Source organism: Balaenoptera borealis (genome assembly GCF_965194805.1).
Source record: "Balaenoptera borealis genome assembly, contig: HAP1_SCAFFOLD_2285, whole genome shotgun sequence".
Taxonomy (NCBI): Eukaryota; Metazoa; Chordata; class Mammalia; order Artiodactyla; family Balaenopteridae; genus Balaenoptera; species Balaenoptera borealis.
The window spans coordinates 21799-47225 of NW_028122008.1; the positions used below are offsets into that span (position 1 = coordinate 21799).

At 48.3% G+C, this 25427-nt stretch overlaps 3 long non-coding RNA genes across 3 annotated transcripts; all 3 read left to right on the forward strand.

Annotated features, from left to right (window-relative positions):
• Nucleotides 1–2271: 2271 nt before the first annotated feature.
• On the forward strand, nucleotides 2272–4458 carry LOC309622367. The gene is made up of 3 exons (XR_014240766.1): nucleotides 2272–2572; nucleotides 3460–3655; nucleotides 4087–4458. It is a non-coding gene; the product is annotated as an uncharacterized lncRNA (long non-coding RNA).
• A 2645-nt stretch (nucleotides 4459–7103) lies between these two features.
• Nucleotides 7104–10258, forward strand: LOC309622369. Its single transcript, XR_014240768.1, has 3 exons — nucleotides 7104–7361; nucleotides 8247–9109; nucleotides 9995–10258. It is a non-coding gene; the product is annotated as an uncharacterized lncRNA (long non-coding RNA).
• A 4582-nt stretch (nucleotides 10259–14840) lies between these two features.
• LOC309622368 lies at nucleotides 14841–18981 on the forward strand. Its single transcript, XR_014240767.1, has 3 exons — nucleotides 14841–14982; nucleotides 17591–17826; nucleotides 18712–18981. It is a non-coding gene; the product is annotated as an uncharacterized lncRNA (long non-coding RNA).
• Nucleotides 18982–25427: the final 6446 nt, after the last annotated feature.

Genomic DNA, 25427 nt, shown 5'->3' on the forward strand with positions numbered 1-25427 from the left:
TAAAAGAGAACAGCGATGAAGGCCTCATGGAGCTGCTGCACGCCTCCCGTTTTGCCAGGATAATCAGGGCATTACTTCGAGGCTAGTGCCTCCCTTGACTTTCACTTTAGTTATAGAGCAGAGCAGAGTGAGCTTCCAACTAGGAACTGGAAGCACCAGGTTTCTTTGGGAAAACTGAATATCTTCTCGGAACCATGCAGGCAGTGACTAAAACCCCGGCAACAACAATGCTTTTCAGGTATAAAGGAGGCCACATGAACGGAGCCTTCCTAATGGGAAAACAAGCCTTGTGCCATCAGTCTCCAATTTCTAGGTTGATACGCAGCATACACGCAGCACCAGAGCTTCCTGGCTCTAGGCAGTTTTCTGATACCGAAACGGGTGGTAAAGCCAGGTGCCTAGGAGTCTTGGAAAGCTTACTACCGTTAAACTAAAGCAGAACAGCGAGGAAGGCCTCATGGAGCTGCTGCATGCCTCCCGATTTGCAAGGATAATCAGGGCCTTACTTTTAGGTTAGTGCTCACGTTGACTTCCACTTTTGGTATAGAGGAGAGCAGGGTGAGCTTCCAACTAGGAACTGGAAGCACAAGGTCCTTTCGGGAAAACTCATTTTCTTCTCAGAAGCCGACAGGCAGTGACTAAATCCCCAGCAACAACCATGCTTTTCAGGTGTCTTCTAGACTGCATGATGAAGCTTTCAAAATGGGAATACAAGCGTTGTGGCATCAGTTTCCCATTTCCAGAATGACACGCAGCATAAGTACATGGTGATGCTAACAAGTCAAAAGAGATTCACGATACCCACTGGGGCTTTCCCTGATTCAACTTTTTTCTACGACCGCTTTTCTGCGTGCAGCCAAGTGCCTAAACAAAGGATGCACGAGGGAGACTTAGTGACCTGTGCATCCGTCAAAGACCTACAGTGTTACACCAAGAACTGTGCTTAAATTGTACTTGGAATGCAAACGACCACCTCCTTGAGGATGCGTGACTCTAAGTGTAAAAGGTGAAAAGGGATTAGAAGAGAGTGTTTTTCTCAATAGAGTTCAACTAGGGGAATGAGGTTACATCCATTTAATGGCGGACAGTCTCGAAGTGTGTTCCTGAATCCTGCGTAGACCTGAGATAACCTGGCTCTCCCAAGGAAAGGTGCAGTGTGTTGCCTTTCTCTAGCCAACACTGGGGTGTTCCAAAAGGCCTACGGGGCTGAAGTTGCCTACGTGGCCCTGAGCTTCCTGGTCTCAGTATAATGGTAGCAAAACGGGTGCTGAAACAAGGTCTCTAGGAGTCTTGAAAAGCTATCTACCTTGAAACTAAAGCAGAACAGTGAAGAAGGCCTCATGGAGCTGCTCCACGCCTCCCGTTTGGCAAGGCAAATCAGGGCCTTCCTTCGAGGCTAGGGCTCACGTTGACTTTCACATTAGGTATAGAGCAGAGCAGGGTGAGCTTCCAACTAGGAACTGGAAGCACAAGGTTTCTTACGGGAAACTCAATATCTTCTCAGAACCATGCAGGCAGTGACTAAAACCGCGGCAACAACAAAGCTTTTCAGGTATAAAGGAGGCCGCATGAACGGAGCTTTCCAAATGGACAAAGAAGCCTTGTGCCCTCAGTCTCCAAATAGTAAGTTGGTACGCAGCATACACGCAGGACCAGAGCTTCCTGGGTGTAGGCAGTTTTCTGATACCGTAACGGGTGCTGAAGTAAGGTCTCTAGGAGTCTTGGAAAGCTTACTACCGTGAAACTAAAAGAGAACAGCGATGAAGGCCTCATGGAGCTGCTGCACGCCTCCCGTTTTGCCAGGATAATCAGGGCATTAGTTAGAGGCTAGTGCTCCCCTTGACTTTCAGTTTAGATATAGAGCAGAGCAGAGTGAGCTTCCAACTAGGAACTGGAAGCACAAGGTTTCTTTCGGGAAATCTCATTTTCTTCGCAGCAGCAGGCAGGCAGTGACTAAATCCCCGGCAACAACAATGCTTTTCAGGTATAAAGGAGGCCGCATGAACGGAGCCTTCCTAATGGGAAAACAAGCCTTGTGCCATCAGTCTCCAATTTCTAGGTTGATACGCAGCATACACGCAGGACCAGAGCTTCCTGGCTCTAGGCAGTTTTCTGATACCGAAACGGGTGCTGAAGTAAGGTCTCTAGGAGTCTTGGAAAGCTTACTACCGTGAAAGTAAAAGAGAACAGCGATGAAGGCCTCATGGAGCTGCTGCACGCCTCCCGTTTTGCCAGGATAATCAGGGCATTACTTCGAGGCTAGTGTCTCCCCTTGACTTTCACTTTAGTTATAGAGCAGAGCAGGGTGAGCTTCCAACTAGGAACTGGAAGCACCAGGTTTCTTTGGGAAAACTCAATATCTTCTCAGAACCATGCAGGCAGTGACTAAAACCACGGCAACAACAATGCTTTTCAGGTATAAAGGAGGCCGCATGAACGGAGCCTTCCTAATGGGAAAACAAGCCTTGTGCCATCAGTCTCCAATTTCTAGGTTGATACGCAGCATACACGCAGGACCAGAGCTTCCTGGCTCTAGGCAGTTTTCTGATACCGAAACGGGTGCTGAAGCAAGGTGCCTAGGAGTCTTGCAAAGCTTACTACCGTTAAACTAAAGCAGAACAGCCAGGAAGGCCTCATGGAGCTGCTGCATGCCTCCCGATTTGCAAGGATAATCAGGGCCTTACTTTTAGGTTAGTGCTCACGTTGACTTCCACTTTTGGTATAGAGGAGAGCAGGGTGAGCTTCCAACTAGGAACTGGAAGCACAAGGTCCTTTCGGGAAAACTCATTTTCTTCTCAGAAGCCTACAGGCAGTGACTAAATCCCCAGCAACAACCATGCTTTTCAGGTATCTTCTAGACTGCATGATGAAGCTTTCAAAATGGGAACACAAGCGTTGTGGCATCAGTTTCCCATTTCCAGAATGACACGCAGCATAAGTACATGTTGATGCTAACAAGTCAAAAGAGATTCACGATACCCACTGGGGCTTTCCCTGATTCAACTTTTTTCTACGACCGCTTTTCTGCGTGCACCCAAGTGCCTAAACAAAGGATGCACGAGGGAGACTTAGGGGCCTGTGCATCCGTCAAAGACCTACAGTGTTACACCAAGAACTGGGCTTAAATTGTACTTGGAATGCAAACGACCACCTCCTTGAGGATGCGTGACTCTAAGTGTAAAAGGTGAAAAGGGATTAGAAGAGAGTGTTTTTCTCATTAGAGTTCAACTAGGGGAATGAGGTTACATCCATTTAATGGCGGACAGTCTCGAAGTGTGTTCCTGAATCCTGCGTAGACCTGAGATAACCTGGCTCTCCCAAGGAAAGGTGCAGTGTGTTGCCTTTCTCTAGCCAACACTGGGGTGTTCCAAAAGGCCTACGGGGCTGAAGTTGCCTACGTGGCCCTGAGCTTCCTGGTCTCACTCAGTATAATGGTAGCAAAACGGGTGCTGAAACAAGGTCTCTAGGAGTCTTGAAAAGCTATCTACCTTGAAACTAAAGCAGAACAGTGAAGAAGGCCTCATGGAGCTGCTCCACGCCTCCCGTTTGGCAAGGCAAATCAGGGCCTTCCTTCGAGGCTAGGGCTCACGTTGACTTTCACATTAGGTATAGAGCAGAGCAGGGTGAGCTTCCAACTAGGAACTGGAAGCACAAGGTTTCTTACGGGAAACTCAATATCTTCTCAGAACCATGCAGGCAGTGACTAAAACCGCGGCAACAACAAAGCTTTTCAGGTATAAAGGAGGCCGCATGAACGGAGCTTTCCAAATGGGCAAAGAAGCCTTGTGCCCTCAGTCTCCAAATAGTAAGTTGGTACGCAGCATACACGCAGGACCAGAGCTTCCTGGGTGTAGGCAGTTTTCTGATACCGAAACGGGTGCTGAAGTAAGGTCTCTAGGTGTCTTGGAAAGCTTACAACCGCGAAACTCAAAGAGAACAGCGATGAAGGCCTCATGGAGCTGCTGCACGCCTCCCGTTTTGCCAGGATAATCAGGGCATTACTTCGAGGCTAGTGCTCCCCTTGACTTTCACTTTAGTTATAGAGCAGAGCAGGGTGAGCTTCCTACTAGGAACTGGAAGCACAAGGTTTCTTATGGGAAAACTCAATATCTTCTCAGAACCATGCAGGCAGTGACTAAAACCCCGGCAACAACAATGCTTTTCAGGTATAAAGGAGGCCGCATGAACGGAGCTTTCCAAATGGGCAAAGAAGCCTTGTGCCATCAGTCTCCAAATAGTAAGTTGGTACGCAGCATACACGCAGGACCAGAGCTTCCTGGCTCTAGGCAGTTTTCTGATACCGTAACGGGTGCTGAAGTAAGGTCTCTAGGAGTCTTGGAAAGCTTACTACCGTGAAACTAAAAGAGAACAGCGATGAAGGCCTCATGGAGCTGCTGCACGCCTCCCGTTTTGCCAGGATAATCAGGGCATTACTTCGAGGCTAGTGCTCACGTTGACTTTCACATTAGGTATAGAGCAGAGCAGAGTGAGCTTCCAACTAGGAACTGGAAGCACAAGGTTTCTTACGGGAAACTCCATATCTTCTCAGAACCATGCAGGCAGTGACTAAAACCCCGGCAACAACAATGCTTTTCAGGTATAAAGGAGGCCGCATGAACGGAGCTTTCCAAATGGACAAAGAAGCCTTGTGCCCTCAGTCTCCAAATAGTAAGTTGGTACGCAGCATACACGCAGGACCAGAGCTTCCTGGCTCTAGGCAGTTTTCTGATACCGAAACGGGTGCTGAAGTAAGGTCTCTAGGAGTCTTGGAAAGCTTACTACCGTGAAACTAAAAGAGAACAGCGATGAAGGCCTCATGGAGCTGCTGCACGCCTCCCGTTTTGCCAGGATAATCAGGGCATTACTTCGAGGCTAGTGCCTCCCTTGACTTTCACTTTAGTTATAGAGCAGAGCAGAGTGAGCTTCCAACTAGGAACTGGAAGCACCAGGTTTCTTTGGGAAAACTGAATATCTTCTCGGAACGATGCAGGCAGTGACTAAAACCCCGGCAACAACAATGCTTTTCAGGTATAAAGGAGGCCGCATGAACGGAGCCTTCCTAATGGGAAAACAAGCCTTGTGCCATCAGTCTCCAATTTCTAGGTTGATACGCAGCATACACGCAGCACCAGAGCTTCCTGGCTCTAGGCAGTTTTCTGATACCGAAACGGGTGGTAAAGCCAGGTGCCTAGGAGTCTTGGAAAGCTTACTACCGTTAAACTAAAGCAGAACAGCGAGGAAGGCCTCATGGAGCTGCTGCATGCCTCCCGATTTGCAAGGATAATCAGGGCCTTACTTTTAGGTTAGTGCTCACGTTGACTTCCACTTTTGGTATAGAGGAGAGCAGGGTGAGCTTCCAACTAGGAACTGGAAGCACAAGGTCCTTTCGGGAAAACTCATTTTCTTCTCAGAAGCCGACAGGCAGTGACTAAATCCCCAGCAACAACCATGCTTTTCAGGTGTCTTCTAGACTGCATGATGAAGCTTTCAAAATGGGAACACAAGCGTTGTGGCATCAGTTTCCCATTTCCAGAATGACACGCAGCATAAGTACATGGTGATGCTAACAAGTCAAAAGAGATTCACGATACCCACTGGGGCTTTCCCTGATTCAACTTTTTTCTACGACCGCTTTTCTGCGTGCAGCCAAGTGCCTAAACAAAGGATGCACGAGGGAGACTTAGGGACCTGTGCATCCGTCAAAGACCTACAGTGTTACACCAAGAACTGTGCTTAAATTGTACTTGGAATGCAAACGACCACCTCCTTGAGGATGCGTGACTCTAAGTGTAAAAGGTGAAAAGGGATTAGAAGAGAGTGTTTTTCTCAATAGAGTTCAACTAGGGGAATGAGGTTACATCCATTTAATGGCGGACAGTCTCGAAGTGTGTTCCTGAATCCTGCGTAGACCTGAGATAACCTGGCTCTCCCAAGGAAAGGTGCAGTGTGTTGCCTTTCTCTAGCCAACACTGGGGTGTTCCAAAAGGCCTACGGGGCTGAAGTTGCCTACGTGGCCCTGAGCTTCCTGGTCTCAGTATAATGGTAGCAAAACGGGTGCTGAAACAAGGTCTCTAGGAGTCTTGAAAAGCTATCTACCTTGAAACTAAAGCAGAACAGTGAAGAAGGCCTCATGGAGCTGCTCCACGCCTCCCGTTTGGCAAGGCAAATCAGGGCCTTCCTTCGAGGCTAGGGCTCACGTTGACTTTCACATTAGGTATAGAGCAGAGCAGGGTGAGCTTCCAACTAGGAACTGGAAGCACAAGGTTTCTTACGGGAAACTCAATATCTTCTCAGAACCATGCAGGCAGTGACTAAAACCGCGGCAACAACAAAGCTTTTCAGGTATAAAGGAGGCCGCATGAACGGAGCTTTCCAAATGGACAAAGAAGCCTTGTGCCCTCAGTCTCCAAATAGTAAGTTGGTACGCAGCATACACGCAGGACCAGAGCTTCCTGGGTGTAGGCAGTTTTCTGATACCGTAACGGGTGCTGAAGTAAGGTCTCTAGGAGTCTTGGAAAGCTTACTACCGTGAAACTAAAAGAGAACAGCGATGAAGGCCTCATGGAGCTGCTGCACGCCTCCCGTTTTGCCAGGATAATCAGGGCATTAGTTAGAGGCTAGTGCTCCCCTTGACTTTCAGTTTAGATATAGAGCAGAGCAGAGTGAGCTTCGAACTAGGAACTGGAAGCACAAGGTTTCTTTCGGGAAATCTCATTTTCTTCGCAGCAGCAGGCAGGCAGTGACTAAATCCCCGGCAACAACAATGCTTTTCAGGTATAAAGGAGGCCGCATGAACGGAGCCTTCCTAATGGGAAAACAAGCCTTGTGCCATCAGTCTCCAATTTCTAGGTTGATACGCAGCATACACGCAGGACCAGAGCTTCCTGGCTCTAGGCAGTTTTCTGATACCGAAACGGGTGCTGAAGTAAGGTCTCTAGGAGTCTTGGAAAGCTTACTACCGTGAAAGTAAAAGAGAACAGCGGTGAAGGCCTCATGGAGCTGCTGCACGCCTCCCGTTTTGCCAGGATAATCAGGGCATTACTTCGAGGCTAGTGCTCACGTTGACTTTCACATTAGGTATAGAGCAGAGCAGAGTGAGCTTCCAACTAGGAACTGGAAGCACAAGGTTTCTTACGGGAAACTCCATATCTTCTCAGAACCATGCAGGCAGTGACTAAAACCCCGGCAACAACAATGCTTTTCAGGTATAAAGGAGGCCGCATGAACGGAGCCTTCCTAATGGGAAAACAAGCCTTGTGCCATCAGTCTCCAATTTCTAGGTTGATACGCAGCATACACGCAGGACCAGAGCTTCCTGGCTCTAGGCAGTTTTCTGATACCGAAACGGGTGCTGAAGCAAGGTGCCTAGGAGTCTTGCAAAGCTTACTACCGTTAAACTAAAGCAGAACAGCCAGGAAGGCCTCATGGAGCTGCTGCATGCCTCCCGATTTGCAAGGATAATCAGGGCCTTACTTTTAGGTTAGTGCTCACGTTGACTTCCACTTTTGGTATAGAGGAGAGCAGGGTGAGCTTCCAACTAGGAACTGGAAGCACAAGGTCCTTTCGGGAAAACTCATTTTCTTCTCAGAAGCCGACAGGCAGTGACTAAATCCCCAGCAACAACCATGCTTTTCAGGTATCTTCTAGACTGCATGATGAAGCTTTCAAAATGGGAACACAAGCGTTGTGGCATCAGTTTCCCATTTCCAGATTGACACGCAGCATAAGTACATGTTGATGCTAACAAGTCAAAAGAGATTCACGATACCCACTGGGGCTTTCCCTGATTCAACTTTTTTCTACGACCGCTTTTCTGCGTGCACCCAAGTGCCTAAACAAAGGATGCACGAGGGAGACTTAGGGGCCTGTGCATCCGTCAAAGACCTACAGTGTTACACCAAGAACTGGGCTTAAATTGTACTTGGAATGCAAACGACCACCTCCTTGAGGATGCGTGACTCTAAGTGTAAAAGGTGAAAAGGGATTAGAAGAGAGTGTTTTTCTCAATAGAGTTCAACTAGGGGAATGAGGTTACATCCATTTAATGGCGGACAGTCTCGAAGTGCTTCCTGAATCCTGTGTAGAGCTGAGGTAACCTGGCTCTCCGAAGGAAGAGTGCAGTGTGTTGCCTTTCTCTAGCCAACACTGGGGTGTCCAAAATGCCTACGGGGCTGAAGTTGCCTACGTGGCCCTGAGCTTCCTGGCCTCACTCAGTATAATGGTAGCAAAACGGGTGCTGAAACAAGGTCTCTAGGAGTCTTGAAAAGCTATCTACCTTGAAACTAAAGCAGAACAGTGAAGAAGGCCTCATGGAGCTGCTCCACGCCTCCCGTTTGGCAAGGCAAATCAGGGCCTTCCTTCGAGGCTAGGGCTCACGTTGACTTTCACATTAGGTATAGAGCAGAGCAGGGTGAGCTTCCAACTAGGAACTGGAAGCACAAGGTTTCTTACGGGAAACTCAATATCTTCTCAGAACCATGCAGGCAGTGACTAAAACCGCGGCAACAACAATGCTTTTCAGGTATAAAGGAGGCCGCATGAACGGAGCTTTCCAAATGGACAAAGAAGCCTTGTGCCCTCAGTCTCCAAATAGTAAGTTGGTACGCAGCATACACGCAGGACCAGAGCTTCCTGGGTGTAGGCAGTTTTCTGATACCGTAACGGGTGCTGAAGTAAGGTCTCTAGGAGTCTTGGAAAGCTTACTACCGTGAAACTAAAAGAGAACAGCGATGAAGGCCTCATGGAGCTGCTGCATGCCTCCCGTTTTGCCAGGATAATCAGGGCATTAGTTAGAGGCTAGTGCTCCCCTTGACTTTCAGTTTAGATATAGAGCAGAGCAGAGTGAGCTTCCAACTAGGAACTGGAAGCACAAGGTTTCTTTCGGGAAATCTCATTTTCTTCGCAGCAGCAGGCAGGCAGTGACTAAATCCCCGGCAACAACAATGCTTTTCAGGTATAAAGGAGGCCGCATGAACGGAGCCTTCCTAATGGGAAAACAAGCCTTGTGCCATCAGTCTCCAATTTCTAGGTTGATACGCAGCATACACGCAGGACCAGAGCTTCCTGGCTCTAGGCAGTTTTCTGATACCGAAACGGGTGCTGAAGCAAGGTGCCTAGGAGTCTTGCAAAGCTTACTACCGTTAAACTAAAGCAGAACAGCCAGGAAGGCCTCATGGAGCTGCTGCATGCCTCCCGATTTGCAAGGATAATCAGGGTCTTACTTTTAGGTTAGTGCTCACGTTGACTTCCACTTTTGGTATAGAGGAGAGCAGGGTGAGCTTCCAACTAGGAACTGGAAGCACAAGGTCCTTTCGGGAAAACTCATTTTCTTCTCAGAAGCCGACAGGCAGTGACTAAATCCCCAGCAACAACCATGCTTTTCAGGTATCTTCTAGACTGCATGATGAAGCTTTCAAAATGGGAACACAAGCGTTGTGGCATCAGTTTCCCATTTCCAGATTGACACGCAGCATAAGTACATGTTGATGCTAACAAGTCAAAAGAGATTCACGATACCCACTGGGGCTTTCCCTGATTCAACTTTTTTCTACGACCGCTTTTCTGCGTGCACCCAAGTGCCTAAACAAAGGATGCACGAGGGAGACTTAGGGGCCTGTGCATCCGTCAAAGACCTACAGTGTTACACCAAGAACTGGGCTTAAATTGTACTTGGAATGCAAACGACCACCTCCTTGAGGATGCGTGACTCTAAGTGTAAAAGGTGAAAAGGGATTAGAAGAGAGTGTTTTTCTCAATAGAGTTCAACTAGGGGAATGAGGTTACATCCATTTAATGGCGGACAGTCTCGAAGTGCTTCCTGAATCCTGTGTAGAGCTGAGGTAACCTGGCTCTCCGAAGGAAGAGTGCAGTGTGTTGCCTTTCTCTAGCCAACACTGGGGTGTCCAAAATGCCTACGGGGCTGAAGTTGCCTACGTGGCCCTGAGCTTCCTGGCCTCACTCAGTATAATGGTAGCAAAACGGGTGCTGAAACAAGGTCTCTAGGAGTCTTGAAAAGCTATCTACCTTGAAACTAAAGCAGAACAGTGAAGAAAGCCTCATGGAGCTGCTCCACGCCTCCCGTTTGGCAAGGCAAATCAGGGCCTTCCTTCGAGGCTAGGGCTCACGTTGACTTTCACATTAGGTATAGAGCAGAGCAGGGTGAGCTTCCAACTAGGAACTGGAAGCACAAGGTTTCTTACGGGAAACTCAATATCTTCTCAGAACCATGCAGGCAGTGACTAAAACCGCGGCAACAACAATGCTTTTCAGGTATAAAGGAGGCCGCATGAACGGAGCTTTCCAAATGGACAAAGAAGCCTTGTGCCCTCAGTCTCCAAATAGTAAGTTGGTACGCAGCATACACGCAGGACCAGAGCTTCCTGGGTGTAGGCAGTTTTCTGATACCGTAACGGGTGCTGAAGTAAGGTCTCTAGGAGTCTTGGAAAGCTTACTACCGTGAAACTAAAAGAGAACAGCGATGAAGGCCTCATGGAGCTGCTGCACGCCTCCCGTTTTGCCAGGATAATCAGGGCATTACTTCGAGGCTAGTGCTCACGTTGACTTTCACATTAGGTATAGAGCAGAGCAGAGTGAGCTTCCAACTAGGAACTGGAAGCACCAGGTTTCTTTGGGAAAACTGAATATCTTCTCGGAACCATGCAGGCAGTGACTAAAACCCCGGCAACAACAATGCTTTTCAGGTATAAAGGAGGCCGCATGAACGGAGCCTTCCTAATGGGAAAACAAGCCTTGTGCCATCAGTCTCCAATTTCTAGGTTGATTCGCAGCATACACGCAGCACCAGAGCTTCCTGGCTCTAGGCAGTTTTCTGATACCGAAACGGGTGGTAAAGCCAGGTGCCTAGGAGTCTTGGAAAGCTTATTACCGTTAAACTAAAGCAGAACAGCGAGGAAGGCCTCATGGAGCTGCTGCATGCCTCCCGATTTGCAAGGATAATCAGGGCCTTACTTTTAGGTTAGTGCTCACGTTGACTTCCACTTTTGGTATAGAGGAGAGCAGGGTGAGCTTCCAACTAGGAACTGGAAGCACAAGGTCCTTTCGGGAAAACTCATTTTCTTCTCAGAAGCCGACAGGCAGTGACTAAATCCCCAGCAACAACCATGCTTTTCAGGTGTCTTCTAGACTGCATGATGAAGCTTTCAAAATGGGAACACAAGCGTTGTGGCATCAGTTTCCCATTTCCAGAATGACACGCAGCATAAGTACATGGTGATGCTAACAAGTCAAAAGAGATTCACGATACCCACTGGGGCTTTCCCTGATTCAACTTTTTTCTACGACCGCTTTTCTGCGTGCAGCCAAGTGCCTAAACAAAGGATGCACGAGGGAGACTTAGGGACCTGTGCATCCGTCAAAGACCTACAGTGTTACACCAAGAACTGTGCTTAAATTGTACTTGGAATGCAAACGACCACCTCCTTGAGGATGCGTGACTCTAAGTGTAAAAGGTGAAAAGGGATTAGAAGAGAGTGTTTTTCTCAATAGAGTTCAACTAGGGGAATGAGGTTACATCCATTTAATGGCGGACAGTCTCGAAGTGTGTTCCTGAATCCTGCGTAGACCTGAGATAACCTGGCTCTCCCAAGGAAAGGTGCAGTGTGTTGCCTTTCTCTAGCCAACACTGGGGTGTTCCAAAAGGCCTACGGGGCTGAAGTTGCCTACGTGGCCCTGAGCTTCCTGGTCTCACTCAGTATAATGGTAGCAAAACGGGTGCTGAAACAAGGTCTCTAGGAGTCTTGAAAAGCTATCTACCTTGAAACTAAAGCAGAACAGTGAAGAAGGCCTCATGGAGCTGCTCCACGCCTCCCGTTTGGCAAGGCAAATCAGGGCCTTCCTTCGAGGCTAGGGCTCACGTTGACTTTCACATTAGGTATAGAGCAGAGCAGGGTGAGCTTCCAACTAGGAACTGGAAGCACAAGGTTTCTTACGGGAAACTCAATATCTTCTCAGAACCATGCAGGCAGTGACTAAAACCGCGGCAACAACAAAGCTTTTCAGGTATAAAGGAGGCCGCATGAACGGAGCTTTCCAAATGGGCAAAGAAGCCTTGTGCCCTCAGTCTCCAAATAGTAAGTTGGTACGCAGCATACACGCAGGACCAGAGCTTCCTGGGTGTAGGCAGTTTTCTGATACCGAAACGGGTGCTGAAGTAAGGTCTCTAGGTGTCTTGGAAAGCTTACAACCGCGAAACTCAAAGAGAACAGCGATGAAGGCCTCATGGAGCTGCTGCACGCCTCCCGTTTTGCCAGGATAATCAGGGCATTACTTCGAGGCTAGTGCTCCCCTTGACTTTCACTTTAGTTATAGAGCAGAGCAGGGTGAGCTTCCTACTAGGAACTGGAAGCACAAGGTTTCTTATGGGAAAACTCAATATCTTCTCAGAACCATGCAGGCAGTGACTAAAACCCCGGCAACAACAATGCTTTTCAGGTATAAAGGAGGCCGCATGAACGGAGCTTTCCAAATGGGCAAAGAAGCCTTGTGCCATCAGTCTCCAAATAGTAAGTTGGTACGCAGCATACACGCAGGACCAGAGCTTCCTGGCTCTAGGCAGTTTTCTGATACCGTAACGGGTGCTGAAGTAAGGTCTCTAGGAGTCTTGGAAAGCTTACTACCGTGAAACTAAAAGAGAACAGCGATGAAGGCCTCATGGAGCTGCTGCACGCCTCCCGTTTTGCCAGGATAATCAGGGCATTACTTCGAGGCTAGTGCTCACGTTGACTTTCACATTAGGTATAGAGCAGAGCAGAGTGAGCTTCCAACTAGGAACTGGAAGCAGAAGGTTTCTTACGGGAAACTCCATATCTTCTCAGAACCATGCAGGCAGTGACTAAAACCCCGGCAACAACAATGCTTTTCAGGTATAAAGGAGGCCGCATGAACGGAGCTTTCCAAATGGACAAAGAAGCCTTGTGCCCTCAGTCTCCAAATAGTAAGTTGGTACGCAGCATACACGCAGGACCAGAGCTTCCTGGCTCTAGGCAGTTTTCTGATACCGAAACGGGTGCTGAAGTAAGGTCTCTAGGAGTCTTGGAAAGCTTACTACCGTGAAACTAAAAGAGAACAGCGATGAAGGCCTCATGGAGCTGCTGCACGCCTCCCGTTTTGCCAGGATAATCAGGGCATTACTTCGAGGCTAGTGCCTCCCTTGACTTTCACTTTAGTTATAGAGCAGAGCAGAGTGAGCTTCCAACTAGGAACTGGAAGCACCAGGTTTCTTTGGGAAAACTGAATATCTTCTCGGAACCATGCAGGCAGTGACTAAAACCCCGGCAACAACAATGCTTTTCAGGTATAAAGGAGGCCACATGAACGGAGCCTTCCTAATGGGAAAACAAGCCTTGTGCCATCAGTCTCCAATTTCTAGGTTGATACGCAGCATACACGCAGCACCAGAGCTTCCTGGCTCTAGGCAGTTTTCTGATACCGAAACGGGTGGTAAAGCCAGGTGCCTAGGAGTCTTGGAAAGCTTACTACCGTTAAACTAAAGCAGAACAGCGAGGAAGGCCTCATGGAGCTGCTGCATGCCTCCCGATTTGCAAGGATAATCAGGGCCTTACTTTTAGGTTAGTGCTCACGTTGACTTCCACTTTTGGTATAGAGGAGAGCAGGGTGAGCTTCCAACTAGGAACTGGAAGCACAAGGTCCTTTCGGGAAAACTCATTTTCTTCTCAGAAGCCGACAGGCAGTGACTAAATCCCCAGCAACAACCATGCTTTTCAGGTGTCTTCTAGACTGCATGATGAAGCTTTCAAAATGGGAACACAAGCGTTGTGGCATCAGTTTCCCATTTCCAGAATGACACGCAGCATAAGTACATGGTGATGCTAACAAGTCAAAAGAGATTCACGATACCCACTGGGGCTTTCCCTGATTCAACTTTTTTCTACGACCGCTTTTCTGCGTGCAGCCAAGTGCCTAAACAAAGGATGCACGAGGGAGACTTAGGGACCTGTGCATCCGTCAAAGACCTACAGTGTTACACCAAGAACTGTGCTTAAATTGTACTTGGAATGCAAACGACCACCTCCTTGAGGATGCGTGACTCTAAGTGTAAAAGGTGAAAAGGGATTAGAAGAGAGTGTTTTTCTCAATAGAGTTCAACTAGGGGAATGAGGTTACATCCATTTAATGGCGGACAGTCTCGAAGTGTGTTCCTGAATCCTGCGTAGACCTGAGATAACCTGGCTCTCCCAAGGAAAGGTGCAGTGTGTTGCCTTTCTCTAGCCAACACTGGGGTGTTCCAAAAGGCCTACGGGGCTGAAGTTGCCTACGTGGCCCTGAGCTTCCTGGTCTCACTCAGTATAATGGTAGCAAAACGGGTGCTGAAACAAGGTCTCTAGGAGTCTTGAAAAGCTATCTACCTTGAAACTAAAGCAGAACAGTGAAGAAGGCCTCATGGAGCTGCTCCACGCCTCCCGTTTGGCAAGGCAAATCAGGGCCTTCCTTCGAGGCTAGGGCTCACGTTGACTTTCACATTAGGTATAGAGCAGAGCAGGGTGAGCTTCCAACTAGGAACTGGAAGCACAAGGTTTCTTACGGGAAACTCAATATCTTCTCAGAACCATGCAGGCAGTGACTAAAACCGCGGCAACAACAAAGCTTTTCAGGTATAAAGGAGGCCGCATGAACGGAGCTTTCCAAATGGGCAAAGAAGCCTTGTGCCCTCAGTCTCCAAATAGTAAGTTGGTACGCAGCATACACGCAGGACCAGAGCTTCCTGGGTGTAGGCAGTTTTCTGATACCGAAACGGGTGCTGAAGTAAGGTCTCTAGGTGTCTTGGAAAGCTTACAACCGCGAAACTCAAAGAGAACAGCGATGAAGGCCTCATGGAGCTGCTGCACGCCTCCCGTTTTGCCAGGATAATCAGGGCATTACTTCGAGGCTAGTGCTCCCCTTGACTTTCACTTTAGTGATAGAGCAGAGCAGGGTGAGCTTCCTACTAGGAACTGGAAGCACAAGGTTTCTTATGGGAAAACTCAATATCTTCTCAGAACCATGCAGGCAGTGACTAAAACCCCGGCAACAACAATGCTTTTCAGGTATAAAGGAGGCCGCATGAACGGAGCTTTCCAAATGGGCAAAGAAGCCTTGTGCCATCAGTCTCCAAATAGTAAGTTGGTACGCAGCATACACGCAGGACCAGAGCTTCCTGGCTCTAGGCAGTTTTCTGATACCGTAACGGGTGCTGAAGTAAGGTCTCTAGGAGTCTTGGAAAGCTTACTACCGTGAAACTAAAAGAGAACAGCGATGAAGGCCTCATGGAGCTGCTGCACGCCTCCCGTTTTGCCAGGATAATCAGGGCATTACTTCGAGGCTAGTGCTCACGTTGACTTTCACATTAGGTATAGAGCAGAGCAGAGTGAGCTTCCAACTAGGAACTGGAAGCACAAGGTTTCTTACGGGAAACTCCATATCTTCTCAGAACCATGCAGGCAGTGACTAAAACCCCGGCAACAACAATGCTTTTCAGGTATAAAGGAGGCCGCATGAACGGAGCTTTCCAAATGGACAAAGAAGCCTTGTGCCCTCAGTCTCCAAATAGTAAGTTGGTACGCAGCATACACGCAGGACCAGAGCTTCCTGGCTCTAGGCAGTTTTCTGATACCGAAACGGGTGCTGAAGTAAGGTCTCTAGGAGTCTTGGAAAGCTTACTACCGTGAAACTAAAAGAGAACAGCGATGAAGGCCTCATGGAGCTGCTGCACGCCTCCCGTTTTGCCAGGATAATCAGGGCATTACTTCGAGGCTAGTGCCTCCCTTGACTTTCACTTTAGTTATAGAGCAGAGCAGGGTGAGCTTCCTACTAGGAACTGGAAGCACAAGGTTTCTTTGGGAAAACTGAATATCTTCTCGGAACCATGCAGGCAGTGACTAAAACCCCGGCAACAACAATGCTTTTCAGGTATAAAGGAGGCCGCATGAACGGAGCCTTCCTAATGGGAAAACAAGCCTTGTGCCATCAGTCTCCAATTTCTAGGTTGATACGCAGCATACACGCAGCACCAGAGCTTCCTGGCTCTAGGCAGTTTTCTGATACCGAAACGGGTGGTAAAGCCAGGTGCCTAGGAGTCTTGGAAAGCTTACTACCGTTAAACTAAAGCAGAACAGCGAGGAAGGCCTCATGGAGCTGCTGCATGCCTCCCGATTTGCAAGGATAATCAGGGCCTTACTTTTAGGTTAGTGCTCACGTTGACTTCCACTTTTGGTATAGAGGAGAGCAGGGTGAGCTTCCAACTAGGAACTGGAAGCACAAGGTCCTTTCGGGAAAACTCATTTTCTTCTCAGAAGCCGACAGGCAGTGACTAAATCCCCAGCAACAACCATGCTTTTCAGGTGTCTTCTAGACTGCATGATGAAGCTTTCAAAATGGGAACACAAGCGTTGTGGCATCAGTTTCCCATTTCCAGAATGACACGCAGCATAAGTACATGGTGATGCTAACAAGTCAAAAGAGATTCACGATACCCACTGGGGCTTTCCCTGATTCAACTTTTTTCTACGACCGCTTTTCTGCGTGCAGCCAAGTGCCTAAACAAAGGATGCACGAGGGAGACTTAGGGACCTGTGCATCCGTCAAAGACCTACAGTGTTACACCAAGAACTGTGCTTAAATTGTACTTGGAATGCAAACGACCACCTCCTTGAGGATGCGTGACTCTAAGTGTAAAAGGTGAAAAGGGATTAGAAGAGAGTGTTGTTCTCAATAGAGTTCAACTAGGGGAATGAGGTTACATCCATTTAATGGCGGACAGTCTCGAAGTGTGTTCCTGAATCCTGCGTAGACCTGAGATAACCTGGCTCTCCCAAGGAAAGGTGCAGTGTGTTGCCTTTCTCTAGCCAACACTGGGGTGTTCCAAAAGGCCTACGGGGCTGAAGTTGCCTACGTGGCCCTGAGCTTCCTGGTCTCAGTATAATGGTAGCAAAACGGGTGCTGAAACAAGGTCTCTAGGAGTCTTGAAAAGCTATCTACCTTGAAACTAAAGCAGAACAGTGAAGAAGGCCTCATGGAGCTGCTCCACGCCTCCCGTTTGGCAAGGCAAATCAGGGCCTTCCTTCGAGGCTAGGGCTCACGTTGACTTTCACATTAGGTATAGAGCAGAGCAGGGTGAGCTTCCAACTAGGAACTGGAAGCACAAGGTTTCTTACGGGAAACTCAATATCTTCTCAGAACCATGCAGGCAGTGACTAAAACCGCGGCAACAACAATGCTTTTCAGGTATAAAGGAGGCCGCATGAACGGAGCTTTCCAAATGGACAAAGAAGCCTTGTGCCCTCAGTCTCCAAATAGTAAGTTGGTACGCAGCATACACGCAGGACCAGAGCTTCCTGGGTGTAGGCAGTTTTCTGATACCGTAACGGGTGCTGAAGTAAGGTCTCTAGGAGTCTTGGAAAGCTTACTACCGTGAAACTAAAAGAGAACAGCGATGAAGGCCTCATGGAGCTGCTGCACGCCTCCCGTTTTGCCAGGATAATCAGGGCATTAGTTAGAGGCTAGTGCTCCCCTTGACTTTCAGTTTAGATATAGAGCAGAGCAGAGTGAGCTTCCAACTAGGAACTGGAAGCACAAGGTTTCTTTCGGGAAATCTCATTTTCTTCGCAGCAGCAGGCAGGCAGTGACTAAATCCCCGGCAACAACAATGCTTTTCAGGTATAAAGGAGGCCGCATGAACGGAGCCTTCCTAATGGGAAAACAAGCCTTGTGCCATCAGTCTCCAATTTCTAGGTTGATACGCAGCATACACGCAGGACCAGAGCTTCCTGGCTCTAGGCAGTTTTCTGATACCGAAACGGGTGCTGAAGCAAGGTGCCTAGGAGTCTTGCAAAGCTTACTACCGTTAAACTAAAGCAGAACAGCCAGGAAGGCCTCATGGAGCTGCTGCATGCCTCCCGATTTGCAAGGATAATCAGGGTCTTACTTTTAGGTTAGTGCTCACGTTGACTTCCACTTTTGGTATAGAGGAGAGCAGGGTGAGCTTCCAACTAGGAACTGGAAGCACAAGGTCCTTTCGGGAAAACTCATTTTCTTCTCAGAAGCCGACAGGCAGTGACTAAATCCCCAGCAACAACCATGCTTTTCAGGTATCTTCTAGACTGCATGATGAAGCTTTCAAAATGGGAACACAAGCGTTGTGGCATCAGTTTCCCATTTCCAGATTGACACGCAGCATAAGTACATGTTGATGCTAACAAGTCAAAAGAGATTCACGATACCCACTGGGGCTTTCCCTGATTCAACTTTTTTCTACGACCGCTTTTCTGCGTGCACCCAAGTGCCTAAACAAAGGATGCACGAGGGAGACTTAGGGGCCTGTGCATCCGTCAAAGACCTACAGTGTTACACCAAGAACTGGGCTTAAATTGTACTTGGAATGCAAACGACCACCTCCTTGAGGATGCGTGACTCTAAGTGTAAAAGGTGAAAAGGGATTAGAAGAGAGTGTTTTTCTCAATAGAGTTCAACTAGGGGAATGAGGTTACATCCATTTAATGGCGGACAGTCTCGAAGTGCTTCCTGAATCCTGTGTAGAGCTGAGGTAACCTGGCTCTCCGAAGGAAGAGTGCAGTGTGTTGCCTTTCTCTAGCCAACACTGGGGTGTCCAAAATGCCTACGGGGCTGAAGTTGCCTACGTGGCCCTGAGCTTCCTGGCCTCACTCAGTATAATGGTAGCAAAACGGGTGCTGAAACAAGGTCTCTAGGAGTCTTGAAAAGCTATCTACCTTGAAACTAAAGCAGAACAGTGAAGAAAGCCTCATGGAGCTGCTCCACGCCTCCCGTTTGGCAAGGCAAATCAGGGCCTTCCTTCGAGGCTAGGGCTCACGTTGACTTTCACATTAGGTATAGAGCAGAGCAGGGTGAGCTTCCAACTAGGAACTGGAAGCACAAGGTTTCTTACGGGAAACTCAATATCTTCTCAGAACCATGCAGGCAGTGACTAAAACCGCGGCAACAACAATGCTTTTCAGGTATAAAGGAGGCCGCATGAACGGAGCTTTCCAAATGGACAAAGAAGCCTTGTGCCCTCAGTCTCCAAATAGTAAGTTGGTACGCAGCATACACGCAGGACCAGAGCTTCCTGGGTGTAGGCAGTTTTCTGATACCGTAACGGGTGCTGAAGTAAGGTCTCTAGGAGTCTTGGAAAGCTTACTACCGTGAAACTAAAAGAGAACAGCGATGAAGGCCTCATGGAGCTGCTGCACGCCTCCCGTTTTGCCAGGATAATCAGGGCATTACTTCGAGGCTAGTGCTCACGTTGACTTTCACATTAGGTATAGAGCAGAGCAGAGTGAGCTTCCAACTAGGAACTGGAAGCACCAGGTTTCTTTGGGAAAACTGAATATCTTCTCGGAACCATGCAGGCAGTGACTAAAACCCCGGCAACAACAATGCTTTTCAGGTATAAAGGAGGCCGCATGAACGGAGCCTTCCTAATGGGAAAACAAGCCTTGTGCCATCAGTCTCCAATTTCTAGGTTGATTCGCAGCATACACGCAGCACCAGAGCTTCCTGGCTCTAGGCAGTTTTCTGATACCGAAACGGGTGGTAAAGCCAGGTGCCTAGGAGTCTTGGAAAGCTTATTACCGTTAAACTAAAGCAGAACAGCGAGGAAGGCCTCATGGAGCTGCTGCATGCCTCCCGATTTGCAAGGATAATCAGGGCCTTACTTTTAGGTTAGTGCTCACGTTGACTTCCACTTTTGGTATAGAGGAGAGCAGGGTGAGCTTCCAACTAGGAACTGGAAGCACAAGGTCCTTTCGGGAAAACTCATTTTCTTCTCAGAAGCCGACAGGCAGTGACTAAATCCCCAGCAACAACCATGCTTTTCAGGTGTCTTCTAGACTGCATGATGAAGCTTTCAAAATGGGAACACAAGCGTTGTGGCATCAGTTTCCCATTTCCAGAATGACACGCAGCATAAGTACATGGTGATGCTAACAAGTCAAAAGAGATTCACGATACCCACTGGGGCTTTCCCTGATTCAACTTTTTTCTACGACCGCTTTTCTGCGTGCAGCCAAGTGCCTAAACAAAGGATGCACGAGGGAGACTTAGGGACCTGTGCATCCGTCAAAGACCTACAGTGTTACACCAAGAACTGTGCTTAAATTGTACTTGGAATGCAAACGACCACCTCCTTGAGGATGCGTGACTCTAAGTGTAAAAGGTGAAAAGGGATTAGAAGAGAGTGTTTTTCTCAATAGAGTTCAACTAGGGGAATGAGGTTACATCCATTTAATGGCGGACAGTCTCGAAGTGTGTTCCTGAATCCTGCGTAGACCTGAGATAACCTGGCTCTCCCAAGGAAAGGTGCAGTGTGTTGCCTTTCTCTAGCCAACACTGGGGTGTTCCAAAAGGCCTACGGGGCTGAAGTTGCCTACGTGGCCCTGAGCTTCCTGGTCTCACTCAGTATAATGGTAGCAAAACGGGTGCTGAAACAAGGTCTCTAGGAGTCTTGAAAAGCTATCTACCTTGAAACTAAAGCAGAACAGTGAAGAAGGCCTCATGGAGCTGCTCCACGCCTCCCGTTTGGCAAGGCAAATCAGGGCCTTCCTTCGAGGCTAGGGCTCACGTTGACTTTCACATTAGGTATAGAGCAGAGCAGGGTGAGCTTCCAACTAGGAACTGGAAGCACAAGGTTTCTTACGGGAAACTCAATATCTTCTCAGAACCATGCAGGCAGTGACTAAAACCGCGGCAACAACAAAGCTTTTCAGGTATAAAGGAGGCCGCATGAACGGAGCTTTCCAAATGGGCAAAGAAGCCTTGTGCCCTCAGTCTCCAAATAGTAAGTTGGTACGCAGCATACACGCAGGACCAGAGCTTCCTGGGTGTAGGCAGTTTTCTGATACCGAAACGGGTGCTGAAGTAAGGTCTCTAGGTGTCTTGGAAAGCTTACAACCGCGAAACTCAAAGAGAACAGCGATGAAGGCCTCATGGAGCTGCTGCACGCCTCCCGTTTTGCCAGGATAATCAGGGCATTACTTCGAGGCTAGTGCTCCCCTTGACTTTCACTTTAGTTATAGAGCAGAGCAGGGTGAGCTTCCTACTAGGAACTGGAAGCACAAGGTTTCTTATGGGAAAACTCAATATCTTCTCAGAACCATGCAGGCAGTGACTAAAACCCCGGCAACAACAATGCTTTTCAGGTATAAAGGAGGCCGCATGAACGGAGCTTTCCAAATGGGCAAAGAAGCCTTGTGCCATCAGTCTCCAAATAGTAAGTTGGTACGCAGCATACACGCAGGACCAGAGCTTCCTGGCTCTAGGCAGTTTTCTGATACCGTAACGGGTGCTGAAGTAAGGTCTCTAGGAGTCTTGGAAAGCTTACTACCGTGAAACTAAAAGAGAACAGCGATGAAGGCCTCATGGAGCTGCTGCACGCCTCCCGTTTTGCCAGGATAATCAGGGCATTACTTCGAGGCTAGTGCTCACGTTGACTTTCACATTAGGTATAGAGCAGAGCAGAGTGAGCTTCCAACTAGGAACTGGAAGCAGAAGGTTTCTTACGGGAAACTCCATATCTTCTCAGAACCATGCAGGCAGTGACTAAAACCCCGGCAACAACAATGCTTTTCAGGTATAAAGGAGGCCGCATGAACGGAGCTTTCCAAATGGACAAAGAAGCCTTGTGCCCTCAGTCTCCAAATAGTAAGTTGGTACGCAGCATACACGCAGGACCAGAGCTTCCTGGCTCTAGGCAGTTTTCTGATACCGAAACGGGTGCTGAAGTAAGGTCTCTAGGAGTCTTGGAAAGCTTACTACCGTGAAACTAAAAGAGAACAGCGATGAAGGCCTCATGGAGCTGCTGCACGCCTCCCGTTTTGCCAGGATAATCAGGGCATTACTTCGAGGCTAGTGCCTCCCTTGACTTTCACTTTAGTTATAGAGCAGAGCAGAGTGAGCTTCCAACTAGGAACTGGAAGCACCAGGTTTCTTTGGGAAAACTGAATATCTTCTCGGAACCATGCAGGCAGTGACTAAAACCCCGGCAACAACAATGCTTTTCAGGTATAAAGGAGGCCACATGAACGGAGCCTTCCTAATGGGAAAACAAGCCTTGTGCCATCAGTCTCCAATTTCTAGGTTGATACGCAGCATACACGCAGCACCAGAGCTTCCTGGCTCTAGGCAGTTTTCTGATACCGAAACGGGTGGTAAAGCCAGGTGCCTAGGAGTCTTGGAAAGCTTACTACCGTTAAACTAAAGCAGAACAGCGAGGAAGGCCTCATGGAGCTGCTGCATGCCTCCCGATTTGCAAGGATAATCAGGGCCTTACTTTTAGGTTAGTGCTCACGTTGACTTCCACTTTTGGTATAGAGGAGAGCAGGGTGAGCTTCCAACTAGGAACTGGAAGCACAAGGTCCTTTCGGGAAAACTCATTTTCTTCTCAGAAGCCGACAGGCAGTGACTAAATCCCCAGCAACAACCATGCTTTTCAGGTGTCTTCTAGACTGCATGATGAAGCTTTCAAAATGGGAATACAAGCGTTGTGGCATCAGTTTCCCATTTCCAGAATGACACGCAGCATAAGTACATGGTGATGCTAACAAGTCAAAAGAGATTCACGATACCCACTGGGGCTTTCCCTGATTCAACTTTTTTCTACGACCGCTTTTCTGCGTGCAGCCAAGTGCCTAAACAAAGGATGCACGAGGGAGACTTAGTGACCTGTGCATCCGTCAAAGACCTACAGTGTTACACCAAGAACTGTGCTTAAATTGTACTTGGAATGCAAACGACCACCTCCTTGAGGATGCGTGACTCTAAGTGTAAAAGGTGAAAAGGGATTAGAAGAGAGTGTTTTTCTCAATAGAGTTCAACTAGGGGAATGAGGTTACATCCATTTAATGGCGGACAGTCTCGAAGTGTGTTCCTGAATCCTGCGTAGACCTGAGATAACCTGGCTCTCCCAAGGAAAGGTGCAGTGTGTTGCCTTTCTCTAGCCAACACTGGGGTGTTCCAAAAGGCCTACGGGGCTGAAGTTGCCTACGTGGCCCTGAGCTTCCTGGTCTCAGTATAATGGTAGCAAAACGGGTGCTGAAACAAGGTCTCTAGGAGTCTTGAAAAGCTATCTACCTTGAAACTAAAGCAGAACAGTGAAGAAGGCCTCATGGAGCTGCTCCACGCCTCCCGTTTGGCAAGGCAAATCAGGGCCTTCCTTCGAGGCTAGGGCTCACGTTGACTTTCACATTAGGTATAGAGCAGAGCAGGGTGAGCTTCCAACTAGGAACTGGAAGCACAAGGTTTCTTACGGGAAACTCAATATCTTCTCAGAACCATGCAGGCAGTGACTAAAACCGCGGCAACAACAAAGCTTTTCAGGTATAAAGGAGGCCGCATGAACGGAGCTTTCCAAATGGACAAAGAAGCCTTGTGCCCTCAGTCTCCAAATAGTAAGTTGGTACGCAGCATACACGCAGGACCAGAGCTTCCTGGGTGTAGGCAGTTTTCTGATACCGTAACGGGTGCTGAAGTAAGGTCTCTAGGAGTCTTGGAAAGCTTACTACCGTGAAACTAAAAGAGAACAGCGATGAAGGCCTCATGGAGCTGCTGCACGCCTCCCGTTTTGCCAGGATAATCAGGGCATTAGTTAGAGGCTAGTGCTCCCCTTGACTTTCAGTTTAGATATAGAGCAGAGCAGAGTGAGCTTCCAACTAGGAACTGGAAGCACAAGGTTTCTTTCGGGAAATCTCATTTTCTTCGCAGCAGCAGGCAGGCAGTGACTAAATCCCCGGCAACAACAATGCTTTTCAGGTATAAAGGAGGCCGCATGAACGGAGCCTTCCTAATGGGAAAACAAGCCTTGTGCCATCAGTCTCCAATTTCTAGGTTGATACGCAGCATACACGCAGGACCAGAGCTTCCTGGCTCTAGGCAGTTTTCTGATACCGAAACGGGTGCTGAAGTAAGGTCTCTAGGAGTCTTGGAAAGCTTACTACCGTGAAAGTAAAAGAGAACAGCGATGAAGGCCTCATGGAGCTGCTGCACGCCTCCCGTTTTGCCAGGATAATCAGGGCATTACTTCGAGGCTAGTGCTCCCCTTGACTTTCACTTTAGTTATAGAGCAGAGCAGGGTGAGCTTCCAACTAGGAACTGGAAGCACCAGGTTTCTTTGGGAAAACTCAATATCTTCTCAGAACCATGCAGGCAGTGACTAAAACCACGGCAACAACAATGCTTTTCAGGTATAAAGGAGGCCGCATGAACGGAGCCTTCCTAATGGGAAAACAAGCCTTGTGCCATCAGTCTCCAATTTCTAGGTTGATACGCAGCATACACGCAGGACCAGAGCTTCCTGGCTCTAGGCAGTTTTCTGATACCGAAACGGGTGCTGAAGCAAGGTGCCTAGGAGTCTTGCAAAGCTTACTACCGTTAAACTAAAGCAGAACAGCCAGGAAGGCCTCATGGAGCTGCTGCATGCCTCCCGATTTGCAAGGATAATCAGGGCCTTACTTTTAGGTTAGTGCTCACGTTGACTTCCACTTTTGGTATAGAGGAGAGCAGGGTGAGCTTCCAACTAGGAACTGGAAGCACAAGGTCCTTTCGGGAAAACTCATTTTCTTCTCAGAAGCCTACAGGCAGTGACTAAATCCCCAGCAACAACCATGCTTTTCAGGTATCTTCTAGACTGCATGATGAAGCTTTCAAAATGGGAACACAAGCGTTGTGGCATCAGTTTCCCATTTCCAGAATGACACGCAGCATAAGTACATGTTGATGCTAACAAGTCAAAAGAGATTCACGATACCCACTGGGGCTTTCCCTGATTCAACTTTTTTCTACGACCGCTTTTCTGCGTGCACCCAAGTGCCTAAACAAAGGATGCACGAGGGAGACTTAGGGGCCTGTGCATCCGTCAAAGACCTACAGTGTTACACCAAGAACTGGGCTTAAATTGTACTTGGAATGCAAACGACCACCTCCTTGAGGATGCGTGACTCTAAGTGTAAAAGGTGAAAAGGGATTAGAAGAGAGTGTTTTTCTCATTAGAGTTCAACTAGGGGAATGAGGTTACATCCATTTAATGGCGGACAGTCTCGAAGTGTGTTCCTGAATCCTGCGTAGACCTGAGATAACCTGGCTCTCCCAAGGAAAGGTGCAGTGTGTTGCCTTTCTCTAGCCAACACTGGGGTGTTCCAAAAGGCCTACGGGGCTGAAGTTGCCTACGTGGCCCTGAGCTTCCTGGTCTCACTCAGTATAATGGTAGCAAAACGGGTGCTGAAACAAGGTCTCTAGGAGTCTTGAAAAGCTATCTACCTTGAAACTAAAGCAGAACAGTGAAGAAGGCCTCATGGAGCTGCTCCACGCCTCCCGTTTGGCAAGGCAAATCAGGGCCTTCCTTCGAGGCTAGGGCTCACGTTGACTTTCACATTAGGTATAGAGCAGAGCAGGGTGAGCTTCCAACT